This window comes from Vitis riparia, chromosome 18 (assembly GCF_004353265.1).
Source record: "Vitis riparia cultivar Riparia Gloire de Montpellier isolate 1030 chromosome 18, EGFV_Vit.rip_1.0, whole genome shotgun sequence".
Classification (NCBI taxonomy): Eukaryota; Viridiplantae; Streptophyta; class Magnoliopsida; order Vitales; family Vitaceae; genus Vitis; species Vitis riparia.
In genome coordinates this window covers 8,040,748-8,056,123 of record NC_048448.1, presented here as the reverse complement: position 1 = coordinate 8,056,123, position 15,376 = coordinate 8,040,748, and the positions used below count along the sequence as shown (strand labels likewise).

At 33.2% G+C, this 15,376-nt stretch overlaps 1 pseudogene; it reads left to right on the top strand.

Moving 5' to 3' along the window:
• Positions 1-998: 998 nt before the first annotated feature.
• On the top strand, positions 999-15,102 carry LOC117907071 (annotated as a pseudogene).
• Positions 15,103-15,376: the final 274 nt, after the last annotated feature.

Sequence of the window (15,376 nt, the reverse complement as noted above, 5' to 3'; positions counted from 1 at the left end):
AATAAAGAAAAATGATTTTTTTTCATATTTGATTGTCTTATGAAAAATATCAAAGAAAATGAAATATAATTAAAACTAGTTAAAAACTTATGTATTTTCAAATTATTTAATATTCATACTAATGAATTAAAATGAAATGAAACCAAGTCTAAAATAACAAATAAAAATATTTTATTAACTTTGAATCTATTTTTTATTTTATTTATTTTCTAGTACTTTTTCTATTTATTTTATTTCTCTTAATTTTCCCTTAGGCTATCTGAAAACCAAATTCATTTGTCATGTATTTAATAATATTTTTGACATTTTTACTTAATTAATTAGTCAAATACGGGTAATTTTACCTCCACTTATGAATACCTAGGAATGACAATAAAGCTGATTTTTTTTAGTATCCACCTTGATTTATCCCCTAATGAGATGAGTTTGAAATTTAAATAAATTGGCTTGAAATCAGTTGAAAAAAAAAAAAAAAAAACCTAAGACGGATTTAAAAATTGTCTTATTTGGCTCCAATTATATATAAAATTTAATGTAACTTTTAATTTTCTATTATATATATAAAATAAAATACTTTTAAAATAAGTTATAAAAAATTAAGGGGTCAAGTCGGGATGTGCGGGCCGTCCCAAACCCTACTCTAGCTATCGTTGACACTTTCACAATTTTTATTTTATTTTATTTTTTGTGCTTAATTTTAAGTTTTGTGTTAATTTTTCCTTATTTTAATTTTATTGTTATTTTTCTTTAGTTGATAATGATTTCACTTCCTTTATTTGAAAACCAAGAAGAAAACATGCATATTAAAGGGATTACTAATTAAGCTTGCTGGGAAAGGCAATTCAAAGAATTGCTTTGTGTCTAATAATATTAAATCTCTTGAAAGTATTAAAAATTTCAATAGTCAATACTATAATAACAAAATTTTTATACGAAGAGAATTTAGAAATTTCAACAAAATGTGATAGGAATTTTATCGATAGTATTAATGCCATTAGCCTATTAACCAATGCGATTCTGGTGGGCCTGGAGGTCCGTATGTAATCCCGTTCCGTTGACGCCACCGACTTTGACGATGGTCTCCATCACTTCCCTGGAATTCAAATTCTTGGTTTTCCGTTACTTCCGGGAGTCAGGTTTTGCATCACCTCCACCCGCTTTTAAATTTATTATTATTTTTTTTTTAAGAAAATCTATTTGAATTTGATCGTTGCTCAGGTAGATCAGGGTTTCTCTTGGTTCATTAATCTTTTCTTTTTGGTTCGTTTGGTTGCTGAGAAAATGTCCGGAGAAGGCAATAAATTAGAAGTTCTTTAATAGGTTTTTCATTGTGTGGACCTGAGAAATAGAGAACCTCTAGTTGATAAGTCTAATGACTTGGTGGCGGCGACTTGTCAAAGACTACATCGATGTGAAAGTTAAATTTCAAACGTCATTGGTTTTTTAGGTTCATGTTCTTCAGTTTTCTCGGCAACCAAACAGAGGTTTCATATTCTTGGTTACTGTTCCGTCACAACCGCGCTAGGGTTTGACCGGGAAAGGATGACTGTAAATGCATTAACGTAATCTATGAGTGGTGGTGTATAATGAACCTTTATTACAAGGCGTTGGTTTTGACTTTAGGATACGGAACTTTGTATGGATAGCAAAGAAGTTGATCTTTGGTTCTTTGCCTTTTGGGGTAAGAATTGAATTTATTTTTTTTCCAGCTCAAGTTCTTGATGAAACGTAAATACATTGTTGATGAATTTGAAATCGACTTTCTGTTTTGGGACTTGGTAATTCTTTTGCAATGAGACCAAAAAACACCTGTACTACATTCTGAAAGAATCATGCTTAAAAGTTTAATGCCTCTATCAAGATGCTTCGTTTGGTTGGAGAGAAAGGGAGAGATGAGATGATTTCAAACAGGAAATATGATACTGAATCATTTCCTAGAAAACCAGGACCTTTTTTTTAATCGTTTTTATTTTAACCATGCAGAGTTTCTAGGATTTTCATTTCCATTTTTTACCTTTTGCACTCTCTTATACCATGGTAATGTACCGATTAATGCTTTCTAATGCTGTTCAGGTTTTACACATTCAGCTTTTGCTCCTGGGTGTGAGGCAGGACTTAGTAAAAGGCTAAAAGCACAATTGATGGCAATTTAGTTCCACCAGGTGCTTTTGTTACATTTGCACTTTAAGGAGTTCAATATATTGAGCTGGAAGTAAACTCAAATCATGTAAGCATGTTTAGGAATGTTAACTTAAGCCTCTTCAATTACGTAATGTCATCCAGTTCAGAAGTTTCTGCTAATTGATGTCCACGTTGAGATTTTCAGAGTAATGTTAACGTGGACAACAATTTCTCATTTCTACAACCTTTGGATCTTATCACAGAAGATGTTTCTGAACTACAGAAAATCATATAGGAGAGAAAAGAAAATCTACAAAAGGCCAAAATGAAAGAAAAGAAAAAGAATTATGAATTTGAACAGGAGAATGAACAAGACCATATGAACATGCAAGGGAGAAAAAACAAGAGCAGGACCAACATGAGATAGAGGAGGATGAAGAGCAAGGAAACAGTAAAGAAAAGGAGAAACCACTTGATGATCACATTGATACGAAGGTATATGAAGATAAAGTTAACATTGGAAATGAAGAGAATGGAACTTGTGAAGGTAATCTCCACTGTGTTTCACTTGCTAGAAGTTTTTATCCTACTTCCAAATATAGTTTTTCTTTACAAATCATTATCATGTCTAAACAGCGGTAATTACTGTCTACTTTACATGGATACTTTACAATGTGTGGGGCACTTTGTTGGATAGATCACAGTATGTGGGATATCAGAGTTGCTTCCAGCTCTCAATTAATGGGTGTATCCAACAAGTGAAGATATGAATGCATTCCTAATCCCTTAAGATTCTGTTATGATACGTTCTTAATCTATTTATGCTTTGAAAGTACATTTTTAAGTTTGTGAAGTGAAGTAACCATAGGACACATATTGTGTTACATAGATACTTTGTTTTGGAAGAAAAGTTAGGTACTATGACAATTCAGTTGTGCTTTGTCTCATTAAACTTGTAGCACAGACACATGTGACACCTAGCAGAACCCAATATTCATACACGAGCTCTCATAATGCTGATTACATTTATACCTTTTTTTTGAATGTTCCATGGTGGTTATCTGTTAACAGTTTGGGCTAGTTCCACTCTAGGTAGGCTTTCCAGCACAGGAAAGATGCTATGCATAAGCAAGCAGATAGAGTGAGTTAGAACCTGTCTTCTGTCAGTTCAATGGATCAGACCATACTAAAGCTAAATCCATGAATCCGCTGATATTGTCATAATCTGACCTTTAGCTGATGAATCATAGATTGTTTGTTTAGGGTGACAGGTTCTCTTTATAAAGTCCATTTCTATTAGAGTAGGGTTTGCTTTTCAGTAAAATCTAACTTGTCAGTTCTGCAAACTTATATTTTCATAAAATTATTTATTTTAAAAAAAAATTCCTATTCAATGAAATCTAATTTTGATGGAAAATCCTATTTTGGTGTATATCTTTCCTTTTTCAGGATTTAAAATCCTGTTAATCTAAATTCTCTTGATGGTGAGCTAAGAGGAGCTCTCTAGAGGGAAATAGAGACTATTTCCATTTGACCCTAACAAGCTTAAGGAGTAGAAAATAATTGACAGCTTTGGAGAACATGTAGCATTAGAAAATATTGTTTATTGTTTTTCTATTTTTCTGTATCGTGTATCATAAGTTCTTTTACATAATGAAAAATAAATAGAAAAAATATGCATACCAACTTTCATCTACATCATACATATATATTGGAAGCATGAAGTATAGAGTAATATATAATCAATTTCATGAAAGATAAAAGGATTTAAAGGGGCAAACTATATAAAAACAATGACCACTAGAGTTTTGAAAAGTTCAATTTAACAAATTATGAGTTTAATGCATAGGTTTATCACAACATCCACAAAAATAAATTTATAATTCTTTTTTCTTCTGATATTATACTGAATACAGTGATATGGTGAATTATTATGTGGATTGGTAGATTGATGATTGTTCTATGATGTATGCTTGGAATCAATTGATATGGTGAATATTGAGGTGGTTAAGATCCATATCTTGAAATCATAGAGTACAAGCAAGTAGGACTGAATCTTTGTGGGGAAGACCATAAATCCCTCATGGAAGAAACTTGTTGTGGGTTCACAATTTGGCCTAGTGCCTATATGCATGATGAAAGTCCTTAAAGACAACATGTAAAGAAATCATGTTAATTGAGTGACAAATAAATTATTGATCTTTTTGACAATGAATGTATTGGTTATTTTTTCTTCATGAAGTATAGCATGAATTTATCATTATGACTAACCAGCATAATCCTACTGAGCTTTGAGCTCAGAAAAATCATATAGACCTGTTTTTGGATCGAGGATGCTACAAGAACAACGGAACTGAGGGAAAGATTCAGTTCACCTTGTTTTAAGAATTTTCTTTTATTTAGATGGTTTCATTTAGCTTACAGGGTTCTATGTTTTGCAAATTTGGAACATATTATTTATAATTTCTGGAAATGATTATTTGATTATCAAAATTAGGGGTTTTGCTTCAAAATTGCTTTCTGTATTCTTCTGACCTTCCTTTAAAAGAAACTCAGCATCCAATTCTGATTTCAGATTCTATGTGCTCTAGATTGACTATGGAATTTATAGTAGGAGCTCATTTACAGGGAAATCTATTTACTGTTCTTACTCATGAATGTAGTACTAGAGTTGCTCATTTTTGCTCTTACATAATATCATCTCAGTGTTCTAGTTAAAAAATAAGATTTCTTTTAATACTTTTTTCTTCTCTATGAAGTCCAACAAGTTTCATCGAAAATTGTTGTTTCCTTTGTTCTATATTATTTTTTTTCAATAAACTAGCTTCAACAGTAAAAATCTTCAGAAACATTGCTTTACTTCCCTTTTCATCACTTGTTTCCATTAGATAATCATCTAAAAATTTTCATTGGATCATTTTATGAATCTAATTTTCAAAAAATATAAATTTCATGGAAAAATCAATTTAATTTGAGTTTATGAAATCAAATTCTATTGACTTTCTCACATAAGATTTCTCAGTTTGAACTAAATTCTTGTACTTTCAAAGAATTAAGTTTTATTTTAATTTAAATTGTGTCTACACATAATTCATGGTTGGATAATGGTAATTCAAACTGTTTGTGAGATTGTGGTCAGACTCATGGGTTAAGAATCATGGGATAATTTGTTAATCATGGCCTGGCCATGCAGAAGGATTCCAGGAGTGACAGTTTGGATCCAACAACCACTTATGCCATAGCTCTTCTCTTGACTAATCCACTCAAAAATCAGCCACAAGAACCTAACACTGCAATTGATATGGGCGATTTTGTTTGCTGATATCATGTCATATGAATGCAGTAACAGTGGATCTGTGTCCAAGTCTCCAAGATGGCTGATATAAGATATGGGTTTTTGTGGGACTCATTTGACATGGGGATGAGAAAACGCAGGACCTCCATGCAGATGAAAATTGGGCCTAGAAGCATGCCATGTATTCCTCAACAGTGTCACACATTGGCAATATTGTCTATGCTTCAAGCAGGTCCATCATGTCCCTTATTTCACAGCCAGAAATGGAGGTTGACACAGGTTTTTGATAGGTTTTACATATAGACTCCATCTAGTTTGAAATACTTTTGTAAGCCATGGACCTCGTTATTCTCAAAAATCTAGTAATAATTTATTGGAGTAATTTGAGAAGTTAGGAATATTAAAGTTCATTCTCTCTCACATGCTTGCCTGCACACACATGCATGTCCATGCTCTCAGCATGGCTATTTATGTACAAGTTTCTATTATGTAAATCAGTCTATTTGCTTGTGGATTTTCAAAATAGGGCTGAAAACAATGGAAATTTCCCCAAGTTCTACATGCTTGCCTTGTGAGATTCCTAGCTGTGATGTGAAAGTTTTGGAAGGCCATACCTCTGAGGTTTGGGTGCATTTCTGCATTATCCTTTTGTTAATCAGTTCTCGAGCCATATGCTAAGGGTAACATGTTCTTGTTCCTCCATTTTTACAGGTTTTTGCTTGTGCATGGAGTCCAGCTGGCTCATTTCTTGCTTCAGGGTGTGTACATTGTCTTTCAAAAAGGCTGCATTTTTTAAAGATGATTTTATCTATATGTCCAGGTTTTTTTTTTCTTTTAATTTTTTTGACAATCTAAAATCTTTTCTTACTTTCTATTTAACCATATTTGCATGTTGCTTGTTCTGCATTGAATTTTATTAATAAATTAGTTTCTTTGCTACTTTCGGAGCTGTGAGAATGGATCATATCTTTATGAGAATCATTTAGCCACTTTCTGTTTACAAATGAGTTACTTTGTATTTCAAATATCTGTGCTAAACGAGGAAAGCAATAAGATTAAAGCAGGAGTAAATCAACACCATAAGAGTTACTTTATATGTCAAATATCCGTGCTAGACAAGGAAAGCAATGATTAAAGCAGGAGTAAATCAACACCATAAGAGTTACTTTATATGTCAAATATCTGTGCTAAACAAGGAAAGCAATGATTAAAGCAGTATTAAATCAACATCATAAGAGAAGATATATTGTGAAAAATTCCTTTACGACAATATGATATCCTCAGTGAGTCGGGAAGGATTACTTCACCAGCACTTTTTTCTGTATCCCTTGTCTTTTGCATGTCTTGGCTGTGGGTCTTAGCTCTAAATGCTGGTAGGTAATAGCTTTATACAAATGGTGAGCCAGCTTCATACAAGGGAATGACAAAAGCATGATGTTCATGCAGTGTGGTTGTTGGCAATATGGTTTTATCATATTTAACAAGGAGTCATCATGAGCATCATCATTAAATTTATTGAATTAATTGAGCTATTGTACTTTTTGTGTTTGTGCACGTGCGTGTGTTTGAGATGACAAAAGCTTAATTTCCATGCAGTGCGGTTGATGGCAATATGGTTTTATTGTATTTAACAAGGAATCATCATTATGAATTGTTTTGAACTAATTGGATTGAGTTATTATACTCATAGTTGTTAAAAACTTATGATACAAAAACGATGCAATGATACGATACGTTTTTTATGGGAATCAATACGAATCGTAATTTGTATCTTATTTTAAAGCATATCGTATGATACATATATGATATGTAATATTAAGATACAATGATACATATATCATCAACTATTTTCTATAATTTTTAAGAAAAAACTTTTTTTTTTTGTTAAAAGAATTATTATATTAATTGTTTTAAATGTACTAAAAGATTAAAAATTGATCATAAAAATGAGAAATAGGTAAAATAATCTTATATGAAAAATTACATTCTTGTTGTCAAATGTTATATTAGAAGTCAAGTAAGTTTATTTTTATAATGAATAATGAAAAATTTTCATTTGAATGGTTTGAATGTTGACAATGAAAATGATGGTGATTAGTGAATAAAATTTTTTACTCAATATGTTAGATTTTGTATTTCTCTTTTGGTACAAAAGGGTTGATGACGAACCTGAAAAGTTGGAACTTTGAAGATGACGCATAAAGACATATATATATATATATATATATATATATATCAACTACACAACAAGTGCATATGCCTAGTTAGAATTTGGAACTAAAAATCATGGTTAAAAATTGAAGATGCTTATTTTTGTGGATTGTGTGATGAATCTATCTATTAAAGTCATATTTTATTAATTTGAACTTATTAAAACTCTAAAATTCAATGTTTTCATATGATATGATATAGTTTAACTTTTTTGATCCTACTATCTTCCATAAAATTTGTTATATATTACTCTATGCTTCATACTTTCAATAGATATAGTTACATATACATATTTGTTCTATTTATTTTTCACTATAGAAAAAACTTACGATACACGATATAGAAAAATAGTGTACGATACGTTTTACAAGTTAACAACTATGATTATACTATTTCTCTTTTTGTGTGTGTGTGGAGGGGGGGAGGGGGGGGGGGGGGGGGGTGGAGGGGGTGTTGGTTTCATGACAATGATGAGGATGAGAATGATTGGTGGTGAATGTGCTTGATGTTAAAGAAAGTAATATCTCAATGCTATTGATGTTTCATACGAGAGAGAATGTAGGGGGAGAATCATCATCATGACGACCAAATATTTTGCATTAATTGAGCTATTCAACTATTTGTGTGTGTGCATGTGAGAGAGAGAGGGAGAGAGAGAGAGAGAGAGAGAGAGAAAGAGAGAAGAAGATATTATGATGATGATGATGATTGGTGGTGACTTTGTTTGATGTCAAAGAAAATGCCATCTTGATGCTATCGATGTTTCAAGCTAGAGAATGTAGGAGTAAGGTGTAACACAGCCGTGATACATAAAGACCTAGTACAGAAAGGCCTAGTTTGTGTATGCAAAAATAATGATCCATGCATGCCTCATGACATTCAACTCATAATTTATCACCTTTTAATCTTTTACTAGAAAAAAAGTTATTATAACTTATCAGCCAGTATTCTGATATAACTACTGGAAGACCAATATGAAAAAGTATATAGCAGGTCTTACTTTCCTCTACCAAGGCATTCTATTATTCTATGGCTTATTTATATTTCATGAATTTCTAGATCTGGAGATTCTACAGCCTGAATTTGGAGCATTACAAATGGACCTTGTAGCACAATGCAGAATGGACTGCTAAATATTGTGTTGAAGCATTTTAGAGGTAGAACAAATGAAAAAAACAAGGATGTGACGACTCTTGATTAGAATGTGAGTTTTCATATGATTTTTGTTTATTCTTCTAAACTAATAATTGTCCTTCTTTCCTATTCAATGTTGATGTCTTCCTCTGCTTGTTTATATTAAGCTATGGAATCCTCATGAGTGTTGCAGCTGGGGGCTTTGACTTGATTGCTTTTCACCTCTTGAATATTCTGTCGTTTGTGTTTTCCATTGTGTAATATGTAGGCAGATGGAACACTACTTGCAACAGGTTCTTATGATAGTCAAGCAAGAATATGGAGCAGGGTTGGTATGTTGTTTTAGTTTACGATTTTCTGAACCAGTTTGGAATTAAGTTGGTAATACGAAGAGGATTAGAAAACTAATCAGGGATAAAACAGCAGAAAAGTTGTTTGTAGGACAAACAATCAAGAAAATGCAACACTCATTCTAGTAAAGCTAATTGAAATATAGAAAAGGAGGAAACTTGGAAAAAGAAAATTGTGTTACATTTCTTTATAGATAATATGTATTGCCTTTTTTTATGTATAATAAAAATGTATAATAGAAGCACCGAAAGGGTCAGATCCTAGTACAAAGGGTGTATAAAGAGCACCCAATCAGTGTGGCAAAATTGTACAAGTTACAAATTTTTAAGATCATGAGTTGCTTTCAGGATTTTGTGGTTCAGATGGCAGATTGCTGGGCAACAACAATTTATGATACAGTGTTCCAGCTAATCATAGTAATTGGTGCAAAGTTCTCAAATTATTTTTGGACACCTGTAGGAATAAATGAGAAGTTTTAACCATGGTGAGATGTAAAACTAGAACCAGTTTTGAGGATAGGAAATTACATTACGAAAGTTGGATGACATCTTTATACGTAAGGGATGCCCCTGCTGCTCAATGAATTTTTTTGACATATTAAATCATGTTATATCATTTTTAATTTTTTTTGCCTGATTTCTTATTATTGTTTATTCATATTAACTAATTTCTGGATTACCCTTTATATCTAAACTGACAGTATTCCTCTGATGAAAGAAAAAAATTGACAGGATTCTGGCTATTGATTTTAATGCTTTATCTCTATCTATCTATCTATCTATCTATCTATCTGTGCTCTCCCTCTCTCTCTATTTCTCTATCTATCCATCTATGCTTTCTTTCAATCCATCTATGTATGCTTGCTCTATCTATTTATAACTATGCTTCCTCATGGTGTTTTTACTGATGGATCTTGGTCCATCTATCTAGATAGTCAGACTGGTGATATAATGGAGGTTTTTTCTTTACTCTAAAAAATTGTGCTGCCTCATGGTTTTTTTTACTGGTGGATCTTGGTCCAGCCATGTTGAGGAGTACTTTGAACAAACATAAAGGGTCAGTCTTCTCTCTGAAGTGGAACAAGAAAGGTGATAATCTTCTAAATGGCAGCATGGATAAAACCGCAATTGTGTGGGATGTAAAAACAGGGGAATAGAAACAACAATTTGAATTTCATTGAGGTGTCTCATTGTTCTTTTTCCCCTTATTATTTTTGTTTTGGCATTTGAATTTAAATGGAGTTGTGAGTAAAACAGATATTAATTTTCAGCCCCCACTCTTGATGTTGATGGCGAAACAATGATTTATCGGCGACATGCTCAACTGATCACATGACATATGTTTGTAAAGTTGGCGAAAATAAGCCAGTCAAAACTTTCTCAGGGCACCGGGTTTGTTGTAGGCTTCTAGCAGTTAGCTGGTCAATGTTCTTACTAGAATAGCTCATCTGTTTTTCATTTCTTAAACTGAACTGATACTTAATTGTTTGGTTATGGTTCTCTTTTATTGATGTTACTTCTAAACCGTGCCTAGTTATGGCTGCAATTTATGAAGAAAAACATATACCATCAGCAGCATTGACTCACACAAATCTTTCACTGGATACAGGAATTGTATGGGTGGTAGTTGGATTAGAAACTTTCTGTAGGTAAGCCATAATGCACTTGCAGTTGGCATCCTTTGTCATATTTTTCACACAGGCTAATAAATTTGGGTTTCAAATTCCATGATATTGTGACTTAATTTCTGCTTCGGAGTGATATCCTGATTCCTTTCTCTTCATAATATGATTGACTTTTAGAAGGGGAAAAAGAAATAAAACAAGAATAAATGCATTTATGTGAAAATTTATGGTGGTTTGGAACTAAAAAGGAAGTTTGATGTTGCTGTGTAATTTGATACTGGATGTTTTTGGTGTTATGCTTCAGGATGAAGTTAATGCTATCAAATGGGATCCAACAGGTTCCTTTTTGGCTTCTTGCTCCGATGATTACACTGCAAAGGTGATCAGTAATTTTTCCTTAACTCCTTTCTAGTTCTTTTTTATTTTTCCCTTTTAGTCAAAAGTTACGTATTTAGACCTCCTGTAAGTGTAATACATTTGTAGGTTGCTAACTTGCTGGAGTATAATGTTTCTTCCTTCCATTGGCTCCATGTCATGCTTTTCTTTTCTTTCTTTGATCAGATTCCTAAATTTATTCATAACTCAGGATACTCATATATGCTTTTAATATCATGTTAGTACAGAAATATATTGTTTCATGGGCCTTCTTATTATCCTGCATTCTAGCGGTTGAAATTTGTTTCTCTGGCACTGGATTGATGACTTATATGAAACTGTAACACTGATATGAAGTATGAAGCAGGATGATCATTTGCATGATTTGAAGGAACATACCAAGGTATTGCTTAGTTCCCTTTCTTTCCATGCTCCTGTTACACTTGTTTCCTGGATTGTGTTACTGAAGGTTAGCTACTTTTAGGAGATATATACAATCAGGTGGAGTCCTACTGGGGCTGGTATAAACAACCCTAATCATTAGTTGGTGTTAGCAAGGTAAATATGCTGCTTTTCAAACATGTTGTGATGTTAATGGGATGGGTTAAACTGGATGTCTACTCTACATATTGTATAGGCCAAAATCTACCTTATATGGATTAGGGGCTGTGTCTACTTGATGTTAAATTCACTAGGGTGGGTGGTAATTGTTTTTGAAAAATTTACGCACCATCTACTGGATAATATACTCACATGCAATGAATGTGAATCACAATGGTTTCAACATAATGCAATTCCATAAACTAACCCGCATCTAACATCTCACTTTTTCACTGTATTGTACTCTCCTTTTTCCTGTTTTTTTTAAGATGGGTTTATGGTAAAGTATACTATCCCCATGGAGAGGTTTTTGACAATTGCAGTATCCCCCAAGGTTTCCAAAATAACTGTAACATGTTCTGTCAGAATTTGTCCTCTTAACACTGTTAACAGAAAATGTGAACAGGTAATATTGCCCTTCAGCTTCATAACCCAAAATCAATGCTTTAAGCCTTCATTTTCCTTACCAAAATCTTCACTGTAGCCATATCTTCTTCTCCAAACATGGCACAAAACCTTAATTATAATCCTATCTTCTCCAAAAGTGGCTGAAAACCCAAACTGTAATGCTCTATTCTTTCCTAAACATCACCCAAAACCCTAACCCTAATTCAATTTTGTTTCCCAAATAACTGTTATTGACCCTTTCTAAAACAAAAATTATATTAATAAATAAATTAATTACCACGAAAGGCAAGCAGAGCCATGAAAGCCATGGTTGTTTCTGAAAAAAATAAAATAAAGTAAAAGAAAAGAAAAAACCTAGTACAGCTATAATCACCATGGATGTTTCTAATCTTCTTTTTTACCCTTAAAAAAAAAAAAGAAGAATAGATAAGGGTAGAAGGAAAAAGAAAAAGTCATTGATTTGGGGTTAGGATTTGTTTGAGGGCTGAGGAAAAGAAGTGGATTTAGGGTTTTGTATTTTGAGTATTTTTAAAAATTTTGTTGGTGATGTCATCATTTTCCATCCATTGCTTGATAGCTATGTAACTATGTTATGAGGGGAGCTTCATGTGATCAACCCTAAACCTTAGGGGAGGAGAGTGTGACCTTTGAAGGTATAAAGGTAACAATTAGCTCAGGGTAGTTTGGCTTACCCGTAAATTTGAAAACTAATGCATTTCATGTCTCAAGTGGCACATTGTAGGTTCTCTTGCATTAATTACACATAATGAGTAACATAGATGCTTTATATATTAGGCTCTCAGATTGCATCTTCCTGCCCTAATGCATTATGGTAATTGTATTGAATATAGGTTTTTCTTGCATCAACTATGCATAATCAGTGACATGGATGCTGTATATTTTAGGCTCTCAGATTGCATCTTTCTGCCCTAATGTATTATGGTAATGGTATTGCATATCCGATAGTTGTCACAAGGAAAGGTGGTGCCTTACATGTTTCTCCCAATGAGATGGTAATATAGTGACTAGGGCCCAATCCAAACCAGACCTGTTGCTGTGAGGTATTTATTGTTAAACTTCTAACATCTTAATAAACCACTAAATGCATGCTATCAGTGTAAATCCATATTAGTTCATTAAATAGCCTTGCAGGAGATGAGTACCACCATGCTGTTAGAATCAAGTTTCTACTTGGGTCGGTTGTGGAGCTTCTGGATTGTGTCAAGATTGCTCTATGGGATGAGGAAATTGTAAATTATAATATATGCATATGCTAAACAATATTAAATTTCAAGGAAATAAGAACTTTTGATTGCACCTACCTTGTAGGTTGGTTGGTCATAAAGTTGTGAATTTATATAATTTAGAAAATAAGAGAACATAAACAAACTACTTTATAATCCATTCTATAAATTATAGAGGCATGATATGGATTTTTAGAAGGGTCAAAAGGTGCTAAATAACCTCTGAAGTTAATGAACCTGTGATTCAAATCTTTCTATAAGGTAGGTTTGCATCATACATGATTATTTCACTTTTTTTTTATCAGAAATCTTAAGAATTCTTCATGCTTCAAAAAATCAGCTTACACATGCACTAGTGGAGCTTTTGATGGCAGTTGTTTTGTTTCCATTTAGGCTGAGAACTTCATTCCTAAAGAATCTGCACATAAGGTGTTTAAGCTACCAGATATCTGCAGTGAGTAATGGTTTTGCCGCCCTACCACTTAGAAAGTTATAGCCCCACAGGTTTTTGACTTATTCTGATGTAGTGAGGACTTAAATTGGACTTTCTGGAGTGGAGGTGTGATAACTTATGCACTGGATCGATATTTTTCTTTAAAACACGACCTTCAGATGTTGTGTTTCTACAATCTGTTGGTATATTCTTTCAAGGGCTCCTGTTGTTTCAGCGGTGTGGTACAGTTACTTTTATTCAATCTCTTTTCCAATTTACATGTTGGGAAGTGGATGTTGGTATATATTATTATTATTATAATTACTGTTTTGCAGTTTATCTGTTTTTGCCTTTTTATATTTTTGTTTTTTATTTAATTCCTTTAACTGGCAAGTACACAATCTGATTGCTGCCTTAAAAGAGTATCAGACTAAGTCGGGTGAGAGAGCTTAGAAGGAAAATCTCTGAACTACCATTTGGATTGCAATCCTTGTGCTTTCTGCTCATGCTTATGCTGCTTATCTATTTGCTGTATTCCACAAACTTTTGTGATTCTGTTTCTTGATTAGTGCCTCCTTTGATTCCACAATAAAGCTATGGGATGTGGAATTAGGGTGCCTTCTCTACACCTTGAATGGCCACAGGTACTGAGCTTAAAATTTCTGCTGTGACATCTCATATTCTTGATAGAAACCTATGGGTGCTCTTTAAGGTCCCAGTTACAGAATGACAATAAAGACTTGGTTATATGATATCAACTCATCTTTTGACATGTGCAATTGTTTGCAAATGATTGTCTGACTAATTCCTTATTAGTAGGCCAGAGTAAGGACCTTCAGGATGAAATCATCAAATTCTTAATTGATTGAAAGCTTAGAATACAACAGCAGTCACCATAATTGTGATCACAGTGATGAATGATTTTCTACTATCAAGAATACGAGTATGCCAGTGGGTCTATGGATAAATGCATGTACATATGGTCTATGAAGGAAGGAAAGATAGTAAAAACTTACACTGGAAATGGTGGGATTTTTGAAGTTTGTCGGAACAAGGAAGGTAACAGGATTGCTGCTTGTTTTTCTAACAACATAGTTTGTGTCTTGGTTTCCATATACTTCCTGATCCTTGTATATTATGATCATCATCATGGAAGGACTTCATTTGTAGAATTTGATTATTTTCTGGAACTCATATGTTTAGGTTGGAAAGCAGTCCTTCGTAGAATTTGATTATTTTCTGGAACTCACATGTTTAGGTTGGGAAGTGCATTTTGTAAAATTAACTTTATGAAAGCCTTTACTTATTTGACTCGCCCCGTAAACGCTAAATAGCGCTCAGTTGCATTACTTTCTAACTTCACGGGTGGGTGCTACATTTGTTTTTGTGCCGCAGTCTTATATGTTTCTGTAGGCACTGAATTTGATCGCGTGCAGCTACATCAATATTATGCAATGGGGGACCACGCAGTGAGAAGCGGTTCCATCAACAGGAATCACCCATGATTATAGTCATTCGATTTGGTTGGTTTGGTTTTTTGAGCGCTGAAAACTTAAACTGAATCATGAAAAGTGGAAAAT